The sequence below is a fragment of the Odocoileus virginianus genome, chromosome 6 (genome assembly GCF_023699985.2).
Source record: "Odocoileus virginianus isolate 20LAN1187 ecotype Illinois chromosome 6, Ovbor_1.2, whole genome shotgun sequence".
Lineage (NCBI taxonomy): Eukaryota > Metazoa > Chordata > Mammalia > Artiodactyla > Cervidae > Odocoileus > Odocoileus virginianus.
The window spans coordinates 19,395,008-19,415,243 of record NC_069679.1 but is presented as its reverse complement, the minus strand read 5'-3'; the positions used below and the strand labels follow the sequence as shown (position 1 = coordinate 19,415,243).

Genomic DNA, 20,236 nt, shown 5'->3' with positions numbered 1-20,236 from the left:
AAGCCTTCGTGTCTAAGCCTGTGCTCCACAACAAGAGAAGCCCCCACTGGCTGCAACTGGAGAAAGCCCAGGCAAAGTAACGAAGACCCATTGCAGCCAAAAATAAATAAACAAGATTATATATATATATATATATATATATATATATATACACACACACATATATATATAAAGAATCAAGAAATTCTCACCCATATAGCATCCTCCTCAAATGAGAAGTCCTGCCCCAATTGAAATGTTTATTTATGACTGTCAGAGTTGGACTGAGGCTACAATGCAATAAAATCTTATAATGTCTCATACTTTTTGAACAAATCTCACATGCATATTCTTTTTAAGCAAGCAATTTATCTGATCAGATGTGAGAGATAAATGGACCTTGCTGAGAGAGGTTTGACAGAAATACCTGGCTGGAGGGCCAGAGCAAACGGCACATTTCCCATTTAGAAGTTGTTCCCTGAAGGCCAACTATATGTCAAACATTTTCTTCTTCACTTCTCTAGATGGAGAATTTGTCTTTGGCACCTCTAACCAACCTCCTCTACTTCCCTTCCCCTTGCTGGTAACACATTCTCTCTGCTGCCCCTAAGAAAAGTCACTTTCAACATATGACCAGATAGAAATCATTCAGCTTTTGATGACATGAGTTAGCCGTCACAGGAGTATTTTCATTTGCGGCGTTGCCCTGTCAAAGGGAATGACAGGCCACGGAGCCAGTAGGGAATTCAGCTTCACTTACATAGAAGAGGGAGTGATTTGGTCAGAGGTCTCCCCAGCACTGACAAAATCCTAAAGCTATTATCTGCAGCTAAGACACAACTTCTGAGTACCCAGAATATTTCTAAGCTTTGTTTCCCAAACAAAAACTTTAGATACCTAAGGTAAACAGCTTTAGTTCTTTAAATAGTTCATTAAGTAGGTGATTGCTTGTTTAGGGATCACTCACCCCATGTTGGGCACTCTTCTTAGAGCTTTTACCTGTTTTAACACATTTGCTTTCACACACACACAAAAGTCTATGAGGTAGTTACTATTATTTATCCCTGTTCTAGAATGAAGATCATGTCATGTGCAGGTATAGTCTGTGCATGGGATTCTCCAGGCAGGAATACTGGAATGGGTTGCCATTTCCTCCTCCAGGGGATCTTCCCAATCCAGGGATCAAAACCAAGTCCCCTGAATTTGCAGAGGGACTCTTCACCACTGAGCCACCTGAACCTGAGTCACAGAGAGGGTAAGTAATTTGCTGAGAGTCACACAGCTGGCAAGGGGCTGAGATGGGATTTGACCAGAGATGGTTTTTTTCCCAGAGGGGCTCTGAAAATCCCTTACAGGACTAACCAGGGACACCAAGTCTCATTCTTCTGAATGAGACCCACTCATTCACTAATTTGTCTTCTTAAGTCATAGGATATGAGCACTTACCGCATAGTATGACTGATCCAGGACTCATCAATCTTCACATGAGAAAGTTTCCATCCAAGCAGCGCAAACCGAAGGAAAAACAATGAATTCAGAGTCAGAAGGCTTGGGCTCAACTCCAGCTCTGCCAGTTGCTAAAACAATGACCTTCTGAAAGTCACTTAGCCTCTCTGCACCTCAATGTCTCCATCTGTAAAACAGCTTTTTATTCTATTTTCAGTGCAGTTCTATAGCCCCTTCTGCAGAGAAATGGGAGTCCACTCTCCAAATTACTTTTCTAGGTAGAGTAAATTCAGGGCACACGTGGGATCAGAACCTAGACTTCTGGAACCAAAGATACCGCAGGACAATAAGGGGTGGAAGCAGGTAAAGGAAATGGTATGAGATTCACAAAAGAACCAAACTTTCATCAGTAATGTAATGCAAGACCCAGAAGGAAAGCAAGTGAAGTGTAGGAAACAAGTAAAACTGAAAATTAACATGGGTGAAAAATAGATGAATTAATCAAGGCTCATTATTTCCACCTCTATTAGAAAAGAAAATTCATTATTCGCTTGAGTGAGACCCAGGACACAGTGATCTCTCCACCTCAGCACTACCACAGCCTTTTCTCCTTTGGTCCAAACCCTTGATTGACACTTAACAACTACCATCTGAAGAGGTGCTTTGATTGCTCCCTCCTGGCCCATGCACAAAGGAAAAAATCTTCAACTTGAGACCCTTCTCATGCTCTTACCAACCTATGATGCCTCCATGCTCTGCACTGGGGCTCAAATCTGTTTAGCCTCCTCTGTCAGAATGTCTAGCTTAATCCCAACGATACCCATGAACCCAGACTTCAGATGTCCGTGGGCTCCTTGCCTCATCTCTCTGAGGGTCAAGGCATCCCTTCCTTTGCACAACTTTAGGATGAATACGACCTTGGTTCAAATTCCAGCTCTTCCACCTAGCATAGTGACCTTAGCTATGTCATCTCTATGTACTTCAATTTCTCATCCCTAAAATACAGGTAATAATGACACCTGACAGACCTATCAGCAGTGAGAACTGGGTGTCTGATACTTAGCAGGGACTATAAAAGTAATAGCTATTACTTTGTGTTCCAGACCCATGTTATCCAGGAAAAGACTCTAAACACACACTGCCTCTGATGGCCAACTGACCTTCTGTGACTTATTTTTCCTGTCTGACCAAAAGCTCCCTAAGGGAAGGGACTGCCATCATCACCATCTCTGTATTCCCTATAGCACACGCTTGAAAGATGGCAGACATTCAGTCAACAGTAGACTAAAGCATCATTATTTGGAAACACGGGTCCAAACTATGTCTGCCTGGAAATTCAAGCATATTATTTTTCTAGCCATAATTAAACATCAATTATGGCTTGAGTTTTACTTTCCATCAAACACAACATTTAAAATGGACCAAAAAAATCATTAAAAGGAACAAAATTGGCTTCCATCATTAAAATGTATATCAAGGAGAGAAAAATATGAAAAATACAAAAAATCAAATTAGAGAGTAAAAGATTAGTACCAAAATTTCCATTAAAGATCAAAGTGATAGTAGGAAATATAAAAAATGAATAAATTTTTTAAAAAATGCTCCAAGATTTTAAACAAAGGGGAAAACGTATTTATGAAACTTTGACTAGTGCCTGAGAGAAACATAAAAGGTGTGATTTCAGAATTTCACCACAAACCATATATAGATGCTATATGGTTTATATATAGATAGATAGATATGTATATGTGTATATATACATATAGTACATATATTGTTGTTTCTCTGTTTGCACAAAATTTTCCGGAATCTTTGTGACTCAGTCTCTGCCTGCCTACAGGCATCTGCTCAAATGACACCTCAAGAAAAGGCTTCCTAGGTTATTTGACATGAAAAAGTGCCCACAGCCAATGTCACTCTCCAGTCCTCACCCGAATGCCTCTGTCCCGTGGAACTTACCATCTGCCACATTACATATTCATCAGCTACTCAGTCTCTCCCCACACGCTGTAGCAGATAACCACCATGAAAAGAGGAGCTCTGTTGCTGGTTACAATTGACTAGAAAACCTGTCCTTGAACAATTGACTAGAAAACCACGAGTACTCAGCAAAAGTCTCTCCAGTGAGTGATCTCTTTATTAACACAAATATTAATAACTATGTATGTGAAGCATTTAAAAACAGTGCCTGGCACACAGTGGGCCCAGTTAGCCATTCACAGTGAGAGCAGGAGTAGTCAGTCAACCGCGTCTTCCCTCAGTTCTCTCTGACGATTTAGTAACAAACACCTTCTGCCTCTGGGGACTACAAAATGTAGGAAGATTAAGCTACGGGGATGGGGGAAGCAGCTTTGACGTCTCAGCATGGAGCTATTAACTCTATTTAGGGTGCACTTCGGAACCCTCAAAATGCTCGGCAGTACAGCGTGGTCAGAAAGCTAGTTTCAGTGGGATTGGGCGCCTAAGAGTATAGGCTGGAAAGCACGGCTGGAATCAGGAAGCTGGGGGTGAAGAGACAGCACAGAAGTCTGGGGACAGGGTGTGGCTTGATCATGAGCAGAGGTTCAAGGTGTGGCAATGACTTGAGTCCCCCTTCTTACCTCTATTGACCTTCACTTGGGCAGGCTCCAGGCTTTGAGATGTCAAAAACATGATGCCACCCAGCCTGTATAGGAAAAATAATCAAGGCTCACCTACAGCAATCTGCACATTAGGCAAGTGTGTGTGCTGCTGTGCTGGCCGTGTATTTAAGGAGGCCAATTCGAAGGGCTTTCAGAAACAGGGATTCATTGTGCTGACCCTTTTGCTTCTAATGTGGGTCCACGGAAGACACACTCCTGCATCATTCATGAGACCATCGTAATCTCTCACCTGAATGACCACCCAGCACTGGCTGACCAACCAGGCAGGCTTGCCTTTAACTGGAGAACTTCCCAGATGCAGGCCTTTCAGTGATAAACCCCGCCAGGTCCCCGGGCAAACCTGCACCCGTTTGCCACGCTCCCACTGCAGTGCCTCCTGACTGGTCTATGCTCACACTGCAACCAGAGTCATCTTTTCAAAATGAAATCTGACCTTGTCTCCTCCTCAACTAGTCACACAGTCAACCACCCCCCAGTGGCAATCTCCCTCTTAAGACAAACTGCAGTCCTTAATATGCCTGGAGATGCCCATGTGACGGGGATCCTGCCTGTTTCTGCAGCAGCATCTCATATCCTGCTGCAGCCACAGTTCCCTTCCAGTGGCTCACATGCTGCCCACTCCCTCCCATTGTGGGGGCTCTGTGCATGCTGTTCCTTCCGCTCAGACCACGGCCACCATCCTCCATCACCCAATTAATGTGTAATCATTTTTCATGTCACAGTTCCATTACTGTCACTGGTTCTGAGAAGTCTTTCTTGACTTCCCTGAGCACACAAATCCCCTTCTCTCTGCCCTTCCGGTGTTGTATCCACTACCGTCCCTGCTTACCCGTATCCGCACCCTCTCAGCAGTCACTGACACACACCGAGAGCTTGCCACTGCCAACACCTGTGCCTCTGTACCCGACAGCATCTGTCTGTCCACAGGGCATCCTCCCCGGCATGCAGGCTGGCGTGCAAGAGACCGGAGCGCTTGGAAGGAGACCAGGCTGACTTTGGGCGCCATGATATAAAGTCCAAATTTTATTCTTTGTCCAGTGGGAATGTATTTGAGAGTTTTAAGCAGAGGACAGACACGATCTCCTTACATTTTTAAAAGGTCACTTAGGGCTGCTATTCCATAAACTGACTGTGAAAGGGCAGGCAAGGAAATACGGACAGAGAGAAACCAGTTGGGAAGCTGGTGCCGTAGCCCACACTATTTTTCTAGAAGGGCTCATTGCAGAAGTGCAACTGAAAGCATAATAAAAAAAAAAGTGGCTATTTAGAGGCACAGCAGTTAGAGCTTTCACGTTCAGGGTCAGCTCCAGATCAGCAGCTTTCCTGAGAAGGCCCTCTGAAGTCTGTTTTATACAAGTTGGTTCTTGGGGAAAGGGTCAAAAATCTTACTCTTTTTATGTATGAAGTAGGATGAACACTCAGCACATAACCTGAGATGCAGTTATCTGTGCTATTAACATTTCATGGTGGGGGTGGAAACAGCAATTATAGACAAGCCTAATGGAGAAAGAGAATGAAAACAAGGGTGAGAAACACTCTTCTAGAATGTCTGACAGGCGGATATTCTTCTGAGGACCATCAAGCACTCTTAAGCTGGCCTGGGATGGCCCCTGGCCTCCTGGACCAATAGGCCTAAAAATGCCCCGTCAACTCACATTTCCTCAGAGCAGGACAGACACTGACTAATTCTCCCTGGGAAGATGGTCCAGTAAGATACGATGCTCTATTTGCAAGTCAGCCTTTCTAAACACAGATACTGCTGTTTGGATGCTCCCGAGACGTACAAGTGAAGGAAGGAAGTTTCCGGAGTTGAATAGAGGAATGCAAATACTCGGCAAGATCTCCAGTCCTGTTTCATGTTTTTCTTTCTGCCAAGACTCCATCTACCTCTGCCCAGATGAATGCCTATGCTGTCAGTATATCCCAAGTATGAGTGTCTCCTCCCCTGAAAATCCAGGGGGAAAAATGATTCCTTCCTTTGAACTTGTATAGCATGTTGTAGACGTAATATGAAATGCTACTCTTTCTTGAGCACCTGTGACAAGTATTATGCTAAACATTTGCCTGAATCATTTGATTTACTCTTCCCACCTTTAATCCTATTTCACTGATAGAAAACGGAGGCTTAAAGAATGGAAGGAGCAGACTTCTCTGGTGGCCCAGTGGTTAAGAATCCAGCTTGCAGTGGAGGGGACACAGGTTAGATCCCTGGTCTGGGAAGATTCCATGTGCTTTGCGGCATCTAAGCCCACATGCTGCAACTATTGAAGCCCGTGTGCCTAGAGCCTGTGCTCTGCTACCAGAGTAAGCCACCACAATGAGAAGCCCAAGCACCACAATTAGAGAGTAGCCCCTGCTCACCGCAACTAGGGAAAGCCTGTGTGCAGCAACAAGACCCAGCACAGCCATAAATAAAGAAATAAAATGTTTTAAAAAAAGAGGATGAGCTTGCTCTATGTCATCCCACTAAGTGGTATAACCACTCAGTTCTAACCAGTTCATGTGCCTCTTTCCTCTATGACTTCCAACATAAATGACCAGGTGTCATGAAAAAAGAATGAGTTCTACAATTAAACTCTGTTGTATAACTTTGGGATATTATTTCTGTGACTCAGCTTCCTCATCTACAAAATGGAGACAATAAAAGCCTACCTAATATGTTTGCTGTCAAGACAAAATTAGATATAATTCATAACATACTTAACCACAGTTTCTGGCACATAAAAGCCCATTGAATTGAACAAGTATTAATTGCAGGCCTAAGGAATAACAGGTGATTCCCAGGTGGCGCCTAGTGATAAAGAACCCGACTGCCAATGCAGGAGAGGTAAGAGACCAGGGTTCGATCCCTGGGTTGGGAAGATTTCCTGGAGAAGGAAATGGCAATCCTCTCCAGTATTCTTGTCTAGAGAATCCTATGGACAGAAGAGCCTGGCAGGCTATAGTCCATTGGTTTGAAAAGAGTCAGACATGACTGAAGCAACTTAGCACAAGGAATACCAGGCCACATGATGGGCTCTGATGTTAAGAAAATAACAGCAGTGCTCTCAAGGATCCAACACACTAGGACTTTGAAAACGCTTTGGTTGCTCTCACCTCCTGAAAGTAGGGACTATGAGCTCTCCAACCCTGAATTTTCAGCATTCTGCAATGCTTAGCATCAACTGGTACTCAACAACTTTTCAGTGATGAGTGATAATGGTTTACACAGCTTTTGGGACCCTACATATGGGGGATGATGAATGATTGTGTCAAGTCAGCGGGTGTTGTTTATCAGACAGTTGATAAAATAACTGAAAGTAAAACACAAAGATATCACTCCCAAAGGTTTATGCTTTCAATAATTTAAGCACAGAGCCACTATTAAATAATTCTCAAAATACATCCCCATAGCAAAATTGAATATATAACCTGAATAATGCAGAAATAATAAAAACACCTAAAAACATTCCAGAGGTGACGAGGAGAGGAACTTTCAAAAGTGTTAACTTTCAAAAAAGGAAGTCAATTGATACTGTCTGAGGAAGAAAGCTCATAAAAACAATAATATAATTAATAACAAGGACTCCAGTTTCTTAACAGTTTTCATGATACTTCAGCCATAGAGAGATTTTTTTTTAAAAAGAAATAATGTATCTTGAAAAGGGGTAAACTTATTTGAAGTTTGACTCTAGTTTCAATTGTTTAATTGCTTGAAAAATTTTTAAAAATTAATCATGTTTATTATACACATCATCTCTATTCAACTGTATAAAAGTATTTCTACCTAAATATCCATCCATGCTAATAGATAGATAGATGTCTGAAATGAAGTTCACTAAGTTTAATGATGGAAATTGTTAAGAGATGATTTTTTAAAAACCGGCATCTTCATAACTTTCTGCCTTATTTGAAATCTTGATAATCAACATAAAGGATATTTTCTAAAGTGTGTTCCTTAAAATAAAGGGAGAGAAAATACCAAGGTTTAGTTTCATTTTTCCTGGTGGCAATATGAATCATTGTTATTTTCTTCTTTGTACCTTTTCTATTTTTTTTACATTTCCAAAAATGAGTTTTAAAAGGGTTTTACAAGAGTCTGCATTCACGATTATATTTCTTTCAAGTTAGACTTTAAAATAGGTAGAAAGCATGTTTTTTACTTATGTTGGGAATGGTATCTTTAAGATGACTTGAGAATCCAATTTGCAAACAGAAGAGGCTGGATTCTTTCAAATGCTCTTTATAAATGTAATCCACTTAAATAAACAGAGCAGAGAGTTAATGAATGGTTATGTGTGTGTTTACATTTTCAAAGGTTTTTACATGGAGAGTACGAGATTATGAAAGAGATTATGAAAAGCTTCATGATGTCAGATTCTGTCTGGTGGAGTCTGTAAGACCAGGATTTCAAACTAAGTGGCTTTCCTTGTCCCTTCTTGTATAAGACATGATTACTGAGTGTCAACATCTGCTTGCTATGTAAATGATAAAGTAGAATAACCTAGTTCTTACCCTCTAGTTAAGAACAATAATCGAAAATACACAAACAGTCCCAGAGTTGTGAAAGGGACTAGTTTATATGAGTGTTTTGGGGAGTGGTGGATAAAATATCTGAGCTATCTGTTTAGGTTTAATAGAATGTGCTCTGGTGACATTCTTTTCACTTATAAAGGTTTGGGAGAAGAGTTCGGATTCTGATTTATTCCTTAAAATAATTCAAAGAATCTACACAGTTTCTTACAGCTTAGAAATTTAGAGACAATGGAATTCGGTATTCCCTGGGTTTTGTATGATTGTGTTAACATCATAGAGAGTTTTTTCAATTCAGTGAACCGCCTGGCAATGAAACTGTTAATCACTGTCAATTCCATTTAGAGAAAATACATTTTTGTTGCCTTATTTTTTGAAAATGTCTTCCTTCAATAATAGTTTGTAGCCTACAGGGTTTTGGTTTTTTTTTAATAAAGGAAGAAATTTTTCATAAAAACTGTATTTGCAAAGTGCTTTAAATCTTATTACATTCTGTCAAAATGTGTGTTGGCATTTTTCTAGTTGAGGAGTTAGTAATATTTATATGGAAAATGATGAAATCTTGGATTTAAAGGAAATTTAGAAGTTATCTGTTTCATCCCAATTCTGGATTCTCTCTTTCATTGAACCTTTGTGAAAGGACATCCAAGCTCAACTTGAACTCTTCTTTGGCATATTGTTGTCAACCCCCCAAGGAAATCAGAGAATGTCAGATAGCTCTAAATGTTAAAAAAAAAAAAAATTCCTTTATTTTGAGTTAAAATCCATCTCCATTAATATCTTTTCTTGGGTGCTTGTTCTTACTTCTGGAGCTGAAATGAGTAAATTCAACTTCTCTTCCATCCATTTGTCCTTTAAATACCTGAAAGACAGTCCTGTTTCCTAAGACATCTCATCCTGACTAAACTACCCTAGTCTCTTCAACAAGTCCTCAAATGCAAACACGTTCATCCTTGAAAACCCAATATACCATCTGACTGTCCTTTAGTGGGTCAAAGTTTCCACTACAAAGCTGTGAGCACAGTTAAAAACAACTCGTCAAAAAAGGCCAAAACTTGTTCCAGGGTTACAAATATAAGTCTTGCAACGGTCACTTCAAGTCATTAGACGAACACACCCTAAATGAGTAAATTCTATTTTACTATCTCTTTGCCTATTCTGAATTTCAGTTTCCTTGTCACCGGGTTTTTCTGCCTTTGTAATTCTAAGGACAATTCTTAAATTACTCTTGGATGCAAGCAACTGAAACTAATTTTGGCTACCTTAACAAAAAGAGAAGCATATCCAATTTCATGAAATTCATGGACAATTTCATGAAATCATAAAAACAGCAGGAAAGCCAAGAGCAAGAAGAATAAATAGGAAGCAGAGACTTCCAAAGGCCACTGGGACAGTTCTCAGGGGCTGCCCTTGGAGCACTTTCTGTGACTCGACTCTCTCACTCTTAGTCACTGCCACCCTTCAACCCTAAACTCGAAATTCTTGAGGAAGAGGCTGCAACTGGCCCAGCTTGGATCAGAATGCTATCCCCAATTTAAGTAGCCCTGTCCAGGGACAGGGTCTTATGTATATGAAGCCCATGCTTATATATACACTGGAGTTATTTTCAAAGAAAGGAAAATGAATGAGAACAAGACAAGTATACCAAATTACTGTCCTGCTAAAGGAATGTACAGAGATACTAATCTATGTTTCTTTTCTCCTTGTATTTTCCCCTTTGTTTGACCCCCAATAAGGCAGGTGTCAGAAGTGGGATTCAATGCATCAGCAGAGGCATGTGGCAAGGGGCAAAAAGAGAATAGCCTGAGAATATTTCTGGGGTTTTGTTTTCCAAAATCCCAAAGACTTAGAAGAATACTGGGGACTGCGTGAAGGAGGTAAGAAGGAATAAGATTATGGACATGGAGAATCTTGAAGAAACACGGCCTATTAGTTCCCAGGGCTGTTGGGATAGGAGAGAGGTAGGTTGACGGATTCTGGAGGAAGAGGGGCCAGGCCCTGCCTCCTGTCAGTGTCCCTAAGGAAGCCACACACCCCTGACCTGTGTGTGCTACACCGAGGCAGAAGGAATCTTAGGGAATGTCACCAAAATAATTCTGTGGACTAAAGATGACCTGAGCAGCAGCCCCTGGAAGAGCCACAGGAGCAGCGACACTGGGTGCTGCAGTGTAAACTGTGTGATCAGATGCTCAGGGACCAGAGGGTCCCCTCTCCCCATGCTGCTCCACTGTGTCAGCCCCCTGGAGCCTTGCCATAGCTCTGGGATTACCTGTCTATGACCCTAAGGAGGACTGAGAATAAGTCTTTCCTAAGACTTCCTTCCTCCCAGAAGGAAGAGGCTTGAAACAGACATGAACATGGTTTGAAAAAAAAAATAATAAAGAAATGAGATATTTTTATATACTTGTCCCTGTAGATGGAGACTCTCATCTGCTCACTTGAAAGGAAGACAGGAGAAAATGAGAATTGAGTAGCTCTGCCTCCTCCCTCTCTGTGAACTCTGACCTCATCTTATTCAAGCAGCAGAATCTATACATCATTGCCTGATCGCACTGTTAAAAACCTTCTCTTATAAAAACTGCCTAAGCAACTTTTTTCAAATCTTCTTGTTCACGACCTTGGTTTTCCTGATGCTATTCTCCTGGGTCCATGCCACACTTCTATATGTGTCATCTTAGACAACATACCCCTTCTCTCCTCTTCTGTGAATTTCTTCCTTCTCAGATGCGAATTGAGCACAAGCTCCTAGCAACCACTTGGGAGTCTTCAGCTATCTCCCCCTTTCATTTTGTCATTTGCCCAGTTTTTGACTGTGATATCAGAATTTTATCTTTTTATAATTTTTTATTTATTTTGATAAGAACACAATGAGCAATCTACCTTCTTAAATTAAATGCACACTACAGTATTATTGACTATAGATATAGAATTCTGCTTTTCTTAACTAATTCTGCCTTAGTTAAGATAGTAAATCCTGCTAACAGTGCTGCAATTTAGCAGGTATCGCTGTATGATTTAATTCAATGTAACATTTTTAAAAAGACCAAGCCCCCAAAATAGAGGCTGAGAGTTGACTATCCTTTCATTTGTGTGGTTGGCAGGGCTGTCTCTTCCTGAAGAGAGGTTGAGTGATGTAATGAAGAAAGCCCAGGGAGTCTGGTGACCTGGATCTATTTTTGGCTGTGCTGCTGACCATGGGTGACCTTGACCAAGTCACTTCTTACCTCCCTATCTCAGTTTTCTCCACTGTACAATTAGAAAAATATCTTGTCACTTGCCTAGAGAATAACCTGGGTACAAGATTTGTAAAGGAGACAGGACACATTTTTTTTTTTCCACTGTGTCAACTTTATAACACTAAGGTATCATGGAGTTTTGGGTCTTCAAATCATCATGAAAAGTAAAGTTAACCTTTGTTTTCAGAGCGTTAAAAAAAAATCAGAACCAGCTTAGGACAGATCAGAAAGTGACCTTAACACAAAGACAATCTCCCCTTATTACATGAGATGTGCCCTCTTCATATTTGTTTGAGGGGTGGTAGGCAGGAAAGAGTGGCTTCAGAAGCCCAGCTGATCTCCTGTAGTGGAAGGTAGAAGACGCTACAGTAGAAACAGAGATACAAGGAGACAAGGACGTTGGCAAACGGGGACAGGATGGATGCCAGTTCTGCAGATGAATTCTGTTTTCTGCAGACTTGTAGGCTTTTAACAAAATTATTTGCAAAGCTTTTTGAATATGAACTAGGCTTAGAAAATTTTCTAAAGTGGCTGCTTTATCTAAAAAGAGAAAGAAAAATCATTTTAATGCCTAAAAACAGCAACTCCTGCTTTTTACTGAATCCATACCCAGAAACCGCACTATATTTATGGTTTATTCTGCTTTGAAAATTTAAAAAAAATTAAAGCTAGGAATGTTCTCTATGGCTTAGAAGACACAGACAGAAGGCAGACTGCAAGTCCAGCAGGTAGGGTAAATACTACCCAGTTCCATTAATAGCCATATCCTTCAAAAGCATGGTAACCTCTCCTAACCCTGATTTGCTCATCTATACATAGAAGTATAGTACACTTACCTACTGCCCAGAGGTAACCAAGGGAAGGAGTTTAAGTGCCCTATATTAAGCACAGGATGGGCACAGAGGAACACACACTCATACTCACTGCCTGCTCTTGGAAAAGACTGATGATATTTTTCCCAGAACAGAGCATCAGCAAGCTATACGGACTCCATGGTATAATAGTGAGATATTGGCTTTACAAGTACTCACAGAGCTAAGACCACAGGGATGAGCTTTCAATCAGTCAGTAGATCAGTGCTGCAATGGACCCTCTGAAAAAGGTTGACAAAGATTTTATTTGTGTCCCCCAGGGACTGAACACATTCAACATAACTACATTTGCCCTAGAAGAACAAGACCATGCAACACTGAGAGAGCACTTGTCATTCCACAATACATTCCCCATTCTAGCTCAGCAATCTTGACAGCACTGGAGATCAGAAAACCAGAACGTAAGACTCAAGAGAATCCACAACACTGGAAAGAGGTCTCGGGGAGCAGGAGCAGCTCCGTGACCCTCTATGTGCTGCTCTGAAGGGTTTCCTCTCGGCCACAGGCAATGCTGCTCTTTCAGAGAATCTCACTGGAACTTCACTTGTGCAAATGTCCAGGTTTGGGAAACTGTACAGTTTACCAAAACTACCATGGTGAGTGGACCACGGGGGTGAGCTTCTCCTGAGAAGTAGACAGAGTCTCCTCTCTCTGAAACATCCATGTTTTTCCTGCCATGTTTCACAGAGGAAATCACCGAAGAAACCATCTTAGCCTGGATGAGTGTGAACAGACACTCATATGGGCAAAAACAGAACCAGCAAAAAATAAATAAAAGAGAAAGAGAGGGGAAAAAAATCAACAAAAACAAGGGAACCATAGCTAAAGAAGAGCAGCCATGCCCTTATCCGTTGGCTGGATTTTTAAATACTAGTCTGCAGGACATCTTGTGTTCTTCGTGCTTCTTTCACAAAAATGTGCTAAAAAGCTCCTACTGGGATGGCAGCACTAATACCTTGACAGAACTGTGGTGTTGGAGAAGACTCTTGAGAGTCTCTTGGACTGCAAGGAGATCAAACCAGTCAATCCTAAAGGAAATCAACTCTGAATATGCATTGGAAGGACTGATGCTGAAGCTGAAGCTCCAATCCTTTGGTCACCTGATGCGAAGAGCTAACTCACTGGAAAAGACTCTGATGCTGGGAAAGGTTGAGGGCAGGAGGAGAAGGGCACGACAGAGGATGAGATGGTTGGATGGCATCACTGACTCAATGAACATGAGTTTGAGCAAAATCCAGGAGACAGTGGTCAGGGAAGCCTGGTGTGCTACAATCCATGGGATGGCAGTGTTGGACACAACTTGGCAACAAAACCACAATAACAGCAAGCAACATAATGTGTCCCCTGCCCTGCACTTACAGCCTTATCTACCACCTGCCCCTTGGTCAGCCTTCTGACTGCATTTGTTGCTCATCCTTTAATGCCTACATTCTGATGACCCACACAAATATTAAAAAGTCCTGCCTACCAATCTTCATTCTGGTTGCTGGATAGGGTGCTCAGAAAATTCCCTGGAATACCCCATGCCATCACCAGGGACGCAGAAACTGCAAACCAGGAAATTCATCAAATTGACACTGCCTGTCCTCGTTCTACCATTCAAGGATGCTTCAAGCCCAGTATCTAGAAATCTTTTTGACCCAACTGCCCTCTGGACTCAAAAACTGGGTTTAGAGTTTGTTCTAACCATTAATCTTGGTTTTCTCCTCATTTCCAGTGAAACGTCCCTTACTAAGTGGAGCATTTATCACACTGTATAGAGGCCTAACTTAGGGGTCACCTTACTCCCACCTACTCTACCACCTCCTGAAACGAGACACAACTGTTTAACTGAACTGACCTGTTCCAGGACTGAGAGAACGACTCAGTGAACCAGGGCAATGCTTTAAATCTGTCCTTTTCTTCTTTCTCATAGATTGTTCCAATCTGTGTTGTTATTCTTGTTTTCTCTCTCCCTTTGTGCATCTCTAATCTCACAAACCCTAACCAGAATCTCCTACAGCTACCAGCTCAATCTTGATATATAAAGCTTCTTAAAAAAAAAAAATGAAGTGTTAAAGGGCAGAATAAGGGGTACCAGAATATGCTACTGCAAAATATGCCTCTTTGGCATATGGATTATTTTGAGTTAAATACCACTGAATTCAACAACAACAACAAAAAAAAAACCCACTGAGCACCAGCAGATGCAGGAAAGCTCTAAAACCAATGCACATGTTTTCCTTTTATAAGGAAATTTACATTTGTGTAAGATATTTCTGTTTGAGAAAGGTATTTCCTTCTCTCACACAGAGAACTCTTTAAAAATTTTTTTTCAATATTCACTGATTAGTTGTAACAAAGATACCATAGTAATGTAAGGAATCTTAAGATGTTACTAATATGGGAAACTGAGTGTGGGGCCTATGGGAACTCTCTGTACTGCCTTTACAATTTTTCTGTAAATCTCAAATTGTTTCCAAATAAAAAGTTTATTTTTAAAACAATGCTCCAGTTAAATCATCCCTAAGGCGATTACTGTCTGCAGTTGTTATTTAGTCGTGCCTGACTCTCTGCAACGCTCTGGACTGTAACCTGTGAGTCTCCACTGTCCATGGAACTTCCCAGGCAAGAACACTGGAGTGGGTTGCCATTTCCTTCTCCAGAGAACTCAACTCTTACCAATGGAGAAATCAGACTGAAATCTGCATAACCTTATCAAACAACCCTCGTTTACCAAAACTTTTCCAGGTTACTTTCTCATAACTTGCCTCGCCCACCCAGAAGCCCCAGATTCCTTTTCCTTTAACCTAAAATGATCTCAAGCCCAGGTTCTAACTGCCCCTTGGGGTAACTCATGTCTGAGTCTTCCCACATGTAAGCTCCACACACATCCTAATAAACTTCTGTTTATTTTTCTCTTGTTAAAAAAAAATTCTATCTCCCTCCAAAATATTTCCCCCAATAGTCTGTGACTCAGAAGACCAAGGTAAAATGCATTTAATTTGAAAGATGTTGGTCTTCAAGAATGATCTGACAATTTAGAAAGGAGAAACAGATACAGCCCTAATAAGATGGAACATAATACAGGTCAGTTTCAATTAAGGTAAGGATATAGATGAATTGGTTTAAAAAAACAAAAACAAAAAACCAAGAACAAAAAACCTAGCCAATAGCCTGCTTTCTGCAGAGGTGAATTACAGAGGACATTTCAGGAAAACAGTGAGTCGAAGTGGCCTAAAGGAAGACCAACTCTCTGGCCTACCCTAGACTCATACAAAACTCTGGTATTAGGTGTTGAAAATCTAAAGAAATATAGAAATAAAGATTCTTCAGGGACTCATTACACATCTAGCCAGAGAACTTGAGAAAACTAAGTGGGAGGGAATAGTCCATTTCCCAGAGGCTGGCTTTCATATGTTGACAAGGTAAGGAAGTTCTTAGCCTCCTTTCCATCTTTCCACTCTAGCAGTTATATTACAGGGCATACAGACGACTGCTTCGTTAGCACTTCTACACAGACACTAAACACAGGGATGTTTCAATTCCCTCCCATGGCCAGCCTGTTGGTGCAAGCTCATATTTGCTCTGTAAGGATACAATTCCCATGGTTTAGCATCTTTACAAGATCAAGCAAATCAGATTAATGGCTATAACTTCAACAACCCACAGGCTGGGACCTGCTGAGAATAAAGGTGATTTTTAACACAGTGCCTCTAAAAATAATGCTCCTGTTAAACAAAGTCCCAGCAAGAGGCTATGAGCAATCCCCAAACATGATCTACCAACAGTAGAATCACTGTATAGTATTAAATATTTCTGATAAATTTTCACAATTATACACATCAGGTTTTAATAAGAAAACCATTAAGGGCAAGATCATCTAAAATACCACTGCCTGGGATGACAGGCATGAGTCCAAAGCTTTAACATAAAATGATTTTGAATTGCCACATGTGAGGCAGGAGAGGAGTGTTTCTGAATCCTCTATCAAGGATATTTACCTTCATCACATCAAGCTCTAGTCTGTTCCCATTCTTCCCAACCCTCCTATTTTGGGGACAGCTCTACCAATTTTATGTCTAGAGAGTAAAGAAGCAGATATGCCCCCAGACAATCATAGGACCCAAAGGATCCCATCCTCTTAGCCAAGACCTTCATTCTAAACAGTTAAGTCTGTTACCAAGGACTGATGGATCACAGTTCTTCCCTGTGGATTCACTATGGAAATAAGGAGAAGGGGATTATCCTCAGGTTACAGAGCAAGATGGATGTGAATGTAGACATTATGAAGGCACTGAGAAGACAAGGCCTGTGATAGGAAGGAAAAAGCCAAGACAGAAATAAGGGCAGAAATAAAAGAATTCAAAGGTATAAAGAAACAGAATGCAAGCTAACAACCAGAAAAGCATTCAAATCTCAGAAGCTGGGCGTAGACCAACTTCCTCACCACAACATTAGAGTCTGGTCATGGCTCAGTTATATTAGCCACAGTGTTCATTTTTGCTTAGAATTCTTTCTAGCTGGGTTTCCATCCTATACAACAGAAAATACCCTAATGAATATTGATAATATACTCTAAATTTCAAAGTATCCCCAAGAGCAGTTAAGCCTGTTAACTTCTCCTTCTACAAAAGAAAACTAAACCGCAAAGATGTCCATACTTTTTACATGAACAAAGAAAAACACACTATTCTTAGAGAACAAAAATACTGTAAAATACAAATTCTTCCATGCTGGCAAGTTAGAATTTCTTCTATTCCCAGGGGCATTTTTGAAGTAGTTTTGCTTCTTCTGGGCAGAAGCCAATGCACTCACTAGTGATTCTGTGAAAAGTGCAATTTACCAAGTCAGTGCACTGAACACCCTGGGGAAAATGAGCAACCTAGGACAGGCCCAGAGGTCCAAACACCTTCTCTAAAGCTACATCTCTAATGTGTCTTAACAGAGCTTGCTCAGCATCTTCTCAGGTGGAGAGAGAAATATCTGTCCAAACACATGCCACTTCTCTAAGATAGAGTCTTATGAGGAGCCTGAAGAGTGCCATCCCCCTGGGATCATCTCTGAGACCAAAAAAGGAGGGAGAAAGACAATGGGGTAAAAATGTACTTTTTAGGGACAGAACACTGGCCTTTATTATCCTTGTGGGTAAGTATTATTAACAAAATGTACATTCATTCTTCATTCACAATGTGTCAGGAACTACTGAGCATTTTAACAACATCCCCTATAAGGCAGGTAATATTATCCTCATTTTATAGACAAGAAGCTAAAATTCAAAAGGTTAGTGACTTGCCAAAATGCACTCAGCTAGCAAGTGGTTGAATCAGGACATGAACCCATGTGACAGGTCTCTAAGTTTAAGCATTATGATGTACTGCCTTCCAACTTCTATCCATTGTTTTCCTCCAGGGATGACCCTCTGCTCCTCTGCTCCTACAGGTATCTAAAGGCATTTCATTCATGGGTCCTCCTGCACTATAAACAGTTGAGAAAAACAAGACTAATGATTATATATGGCTGACCAAGAAGATCTAGGACTTGCATAATACTTTTAAGGCACTGTCTTCCATAATGAGTTAATCTGATATGCAACCCTTAGCTTTGCTGTCTTTCCTCCTAATGGTTAAGAAGCATGAGAGCCAAGTGATCTTGGGGTTAGCCCTAAGAACAGCTGAGCAACGATAGTTGAAAACCAACAGCGTGCCCATAACATAAATCTCTCCCCAGGAGCTTCAGTCCCCAAGAAGATGTGCACATGATGGCACATACCCCATACAGAGCCACTGCAGAAGAAAGTCAGACGCTAAACTACCTGACCTGGTCCTCTAAGGAATCTGAGCATTCACCTCTCCACGACTGAAGCCTCCGTACTGCACAGGCCTGTATCACTGGTCCACGACTCTGCATTCAGCCCACCACGAATGTATGAATGCCAATACCAATGTCAAATTCTCCAGGAGCCAGCAAGCAGTAGTGTGAATGTTTAAAACAAAGGGTTTTTTTGTGGCAATCTCAACAACCCAAAGGGGGATAAAGAAACTCCTCCCATTCAACTCCGTTCCTAGCTACTTGTCCTTGAGTTAAAGGAGTACTTGGCTCTGGCCTCAGGTGGGGCAAGGTCATTGCTTATTATTTGGGGGTCAACACTTACATGCCTGAACAGAGTCTGCTTTTGCAGAACTTGAAGAGCTCTGATGGAAGGAAATGTTGATGGCAGTGGTCGTGGTGCTGTTGATGATGATGATGAAAGAAGAAAATACTGATGGTGAATGCCACCTATAAATATAAGCACAAAGCAGCAACAGATAGCCTTCTAGTCACTCCCAATCAAAACCAGGAAGCAACTTCCGTTCCCAAACGAGCCCCACTTAAGTACTCCCCCTCAGAACTAAACACATCCAGCTTCAAAATGCAGCGCTGCATCGCTCCCTCCCCCACCCGCCCTTCCACCCTGCCTGTGCCGAGGTGAGAACGAGACAGCGCTGGCGGGTCGGGAGGGCTGGGAGTTAACAGACAGTTCTGTAATGAGGAGCGTTAGGAAGACCCGGGTGGAGGGCCCAACAACGCACTTAGGAACCTCTTAGTTGCGGAGCTGGAAGAACGGACGCAGCAGGGGAGAAAGATAAGGTAAGCGGGCAAAACAGATTTGACGCCTCTGTCCTAGAGCCCTTATAGTCTCAGGAGGCGGAGCAGGCAACCTTTGGTCGGGAAGAAGAGGCGGGGCAGACCGCCAGCGGGACGGACAAGGCTCTCTTTACCTGACCAGGTGCAGCAGCGGTAGCCGCAGCGAGGATGCTGCGCTCCAGTCCGAGAGCGAGAGCCTGAAGCTGCCGCTGTGCCGGCCTCCGTCGAGGCCCCGCCCCCGCCCCACCCCCAAACGTGAGGCCCCGCCTCCCTAGCACGCGCTCGCCCGACGGGCTGTTTGGGGGAGGTAAGCTATGGACTGATCGGCAGGGTTGATGACCAATGGAAACGCGTAGCGGCTCCTTGGAGGGCGGATAGCAAGGTGGGGCGGAAGGCTACAGCGCCCAATCAGGAGCAGAGCGGCAAGATTATTGGGCAACGCATATCCAGGCTCCTGGGTAGGAGGTGATGGTCTCAAGGCTAGATCTAAGGTAGACCGCAAGGGCAACAGCCAATCGCTGGCCCCGTGTCCCCAGCTTGCCTGCTCTAGGTTGCCTCTCAGGTGCACGCCCTAGACTGATTCGAAACAATGGGGGGAAGGGAGCGGGTCCATGGCAACCACGGTTTCTGAGATTCCCACGCCTCGGAGACCCCACAAGGCTGTGCTGCTCCAGTGATCAGGTCAATGGCCAGTGCCCTTGCAACCCTAGCAACCCCAGATCGTAAGTGCTAAAAGGAGTCAAAGCAGAAAACTCTAGAAATAGAATCTACAGGGAAACACAAGCTCTTTATGTTAGTTTCCCTCACACTCCCAGTTCTGCATCCATATTGCTTTTTAGCCAGAATCCATGGCAGGTAAATTGCTTTGACCACTTGAAAATAAGAGCTAACCAGCTTTGGGCAAAAATCTGAACAAGGGGACTTCGCAATTCCGGAAGGGAAG

General features: G+C 42.2%; 1 protein-coding gene across 10 annotated transcripts in view; it reads right to left on the bottom strand.

Annotated features, from left to right (window-relative positions):
* The window catches only part of FMN1 (formin 1), a 475,676-nt gene extending 455,756 nt beyond the window's left edge, over positions 1 to 19,920 (bottom strand). For 2 of the 10 annotated variants that reach the window (XM_020913651.2, XM_070468950.1), the window contains exons 1-4: positions 19,428 to 19,913; positions 18,821 to 18,945; positions 4,026 to 4,090; positions 1,426 to 1,457 (exon numbers count right to left, since the gene is read on the bottom strand). The gene's annotated coding sequence lies outside the window, so the exon portion shown is untranslated. Of the gene's footprint in view, positions 1 to 1,425; positions 1,458 to 4,025; positions 4,091 to 12,846; positions 12,909 to 18,820; positions 18,946 to 19,427 lie in introns of all 10 variants that reach the window. The other 8 variants (XM_070468949.1, XM_020913647.2, XM_020913638.2 and 5 more) reach the window with 7 other exon arrangements.
* Positions 19,921 to 20,236: the final 316 nt, after the last annotated feature.